The sequence below is a fragment of the Pyxicephalus adspersus genome, unplaced genomic scaffold (genome assembly GCF_032062135.1).
Source record: "Pyxicephalus adspersus unplaced genomic scaffold, UCB_Pads_2.0 Sca363, whole genome shotgun sequence".
NCBI classification, from domain to species: domain Eukaryota; kingdom Metazoa; phylum Chordata; class Amphibia; order Anura; family Pyxicephalidae; genus Pyxicephalus; species Pyxicephalus adspersus.
In genome coordinates this window covers 888-4,257 of record NW_027317370.1, presented here as the reverse complement: position 1 = coordinate 4,257, position 3,370 = coordinate 888, and the positions used below count along the sequence as shown (strand labels likewise).

At 36.9% G+C, this 3,370-nt stretch overlaps 1 protein-coding gene across 1 annotated transcript in view; it reads right to left on the bottom strand.

Annotated features, from left to right (window-relative positions):
- The window catches only part of LOC140345029 (NACHT, LRR and PYD domains-containing protein 1a-like), a 12,289-nt gene extending 9,137 nt beyond the window's left edge, over nucleotides 1–3,152 (bottom strand). The window contains exon 1 of the mRNA XM_072432200.1: nucleotides 3,120–3,152. The gene's annotated coding sequence lies outside the window, so the exon portion shown is untranslated. The remainder of the gene's footprint in view (nucleotides 1–3,119) is intronic.
- Between the last annotated feature and the right edge of the window lie 218 nt (nucleotides 3,153–3,370).

The following is a 3,370-nucleotide window of genomic DNA, read 5'->3' as shown; positions in this document are numbered from 1 at the left end:
TTATTTTAATTATTTTATAACACATTTGTCGTATAGGACGCACCAACTCCCCCCCCCCCCAGTTTTGGGGAAGCAAAAAATACGGTAATAATATTAAAAAAATTATTAAAAATAATATTAATAGTCGTATTTGCAATTTGAAAAGATTTAAAGAAACTGATAACCCAGCTCCTCTACTATAAAAATAGTGGGGCTGGGGGCTCACAGGAGTGTGTTGGAAATGTTTAAGGGAGCTGACATTTCTTTGCAGAGGGAGAGAGATATTAGACTTTTTATTTTCTTTCTTATTATATTTAATTTCAATCTTCATATAATAAAAAATCTCTGTGACAGAACAAATTTGTTTATTGATAGAGACTTTGATTTTGACAAATATTTTTGGCCCTGTGTCTTAACCCCCCTTGGCGTTCTAATTATGTATTTTAAGAGTACATTGTTTTGCATGGAAATTTATTTTACATTGTAGGCCTATAATTCTTGGACACAACTCACTGAAATATGTCCAATATTTAATGAATTTAAAAATAAACTTTAAATAAAAAAACACAAAAATCTGTTAAAACAAGGGTGTATAAAAATACTTAATTCCTGTAAATATAACTGTACAGTAGCATGTATAAATATATAAATAATATAATGATTACTTTGTATTTGATTCTATACAGTTATTTTGTATTGAATCTAATTCCCGCCACACAACCTGCACGCACCAACATCACAGGGAAACCTACCTACCTACCCGAATGTGGCTCGGGGTTACCTCTCATGTTTTTTTTACCCCGAGCCACACTTGGGAATACCGCTCAGGAGGTTAATGGAAAGAAGAAACATTTGTCACATAATTAGAAAATGTAAATCCATTAGGGGTATAGGAGGCCCACAAGTGCTATATTCATGGAATTCTGCTGTTGCACACAACTCAGCTAGAGGCTGCACACTTTCTGTTGTCCAGGGCACTTGTGATGGATTTGGATAAAAAAATGGGACCTCTAAATCTGTTGCCAACATAGAAAGCTAAAGTAACTGTCAGAAGTTGCTGCCACTTGTTCTATGAATCTGGAGATGAGCCTGGCCTACTCCTTGTCAGGGCTTTAAGTAAAAAGGTACCTTTCCATACCTCTTACTACACCTGAACATCCATGTCTTGATGGGGACCCCAGTAATGGTATCCTCTCAAAACATATGCAATGCTGGTTAACCCCACTGAGCGATATCCCCCCGGGTTTATTTGACATATGGAACAAGGGCATGAAACCTCTTTTACCTCTAGCCAGATGGACTACACTATTATAATTTCACACAAAGCCTATTAACCAGATACCAGGAAATAAACTACAAACTCTTTACTCCTTGGCATAGGACCCCTATAGTTCTACATTCAAGTTATCTTTTTTATCCTACATTTTTGCATATCTTTTGGGCCTTTCCCAAATTGGGAGAATTGTGGATACAGGTTGGTCGAAATACCTGTACTGGTTTATTTTACAAATGGCCTTTTGACCAACCCCCAACTCTCTTTTATCATTACTCTCTGTCCTTTCAGAGATTCAAGAAGTTGCACCTGATTCACCTAGTCAATGCAACTAAGGCCTATTTCCCACCTTTGTGGAAAAACACAACAACATAATAATAATCGATAATAATCAATTATACTATGATTATGAAAGATTTGACATAATCACAGAAAACTTCCACTTAATTTCCCAAAACCTGGGTTTCTTGGAACATGTATAGGTCTCCTTCAGAAAACAAAGTTTTTATGACATTGTCTGAGACCCCTGACTCTTTCACTAACTATTGTTTTCTTGATATTAGTAACCTGTAATGTCTCTGGACCCTATTTCACATTTCTCATACATGTCCCTGATATGTTCCTTTTTAATTAAGGTTTTCTACACGAGAATCTGAAATCTGAGTTGATAAAAATTAATAGGCCCTGGATCACGTCCTCTCCTTCACTCTGTTTATGGCATTTGCCACCATTAGGCGCAGACGGGATTCTGGTTTTCAAAAAGGAACGGGGCTACACGTTTTTTGTCCCTTTCTTCTTTGGTAGGACCAGATTCCAAAAAACTTTTTATGCATAGGAGTGGGGACACATAGGCATATGCCTAGGCTTAGAGATAAGTGAACCTGAGGTCCAAGGAGTGCAGAAAAAATTAGGAAAGGGGACTGATCTGAGGTCTAAAGGGGGTACTTTAAAAGATGATTCTGACAATAGAATAAGTGTAACAGGGAACAAGAACAAAAACAACTTCAACTAAGTTAAAGCAGAACCAACCTAAAAATAAAAAATCATACTTACCTTTAATTCCGCAGATCCATCAGAAAGTTTCTTGGATCGGGTCCTGCATCTTCCCGGTATCCTTTTATAGTCCGGTGTAGAGGAAGCGCTGAGTGCCGCCATCTTCTTCAGTCTTCTTTCTTCTTCTTCAAACGTCACCTGATCTCACAATGGACAGGCGCAAAATCCAGTGATGTAGATGGGGATAAAAAGAGTGCCGATCTCACTGTGCATGTGTGAGATCTGCATTCTTTTATCTCCCGTTAAAGAGGAGCAGCCAGAGCCTCACGGTATGCGCTTTCATTCTGTCTTGATTGCTGTGGCGATGAAGACAGAAAGTGGAGGTGCTGCACCCCCTTTTTTTTTCAAAAAGGGTGTTGCACTTAAAAAACTGCAATCTTGTGATACTATGATACTATGCCTAGCAGCAAACAACATATGACAGATCAATACACAGAAGTTATGTGGAAAGATATCAATGCCTATACTCAACAGGGCTAACGCAGGGTTTTGTTTAGTTATACAGCCCATTAATTCAGATATACATATAAATATAGATTTCCAAAAAGTAAAGTAAAAATTTTGCATTTACAACCACTTAAAACCATGTAACTTGGAGACTGGGGAGAATGTGAGGTACAGGAATTGGCTGTAGATGGATAATTTATATGAAAGCAGAGTGTGTGAAATACAAACTGTTTTCCATACAGTACACACATTTTATACAGTTTGAGAAAACAGTAAGCTGAAAGCCACCAAATACTTCTGATTCCTATCTTATGTTGGGAGATACCTAAAGGGAGGGTTAACATGCAATCATTAGGAATCCACTTACTTGCAATGGAGTAATCCTCTTCTAGAAGGGCCTCTGTAAATACATTATTAAACAATTACCTTAAATGCAGCCTTAATACATTTTGTATTTTACCAGCTTGCTGAATGCAAAGTATAGAGACGATGCTTCACACCTTCATATCATATATACAAATACAACATTTCTAGTTTGAATGAAATAAATAATTGTAAACTCTCTGGCTATAAGTAGAGAGATCTTGATATACATTAAGTTTTAAATCTAATGTTCTT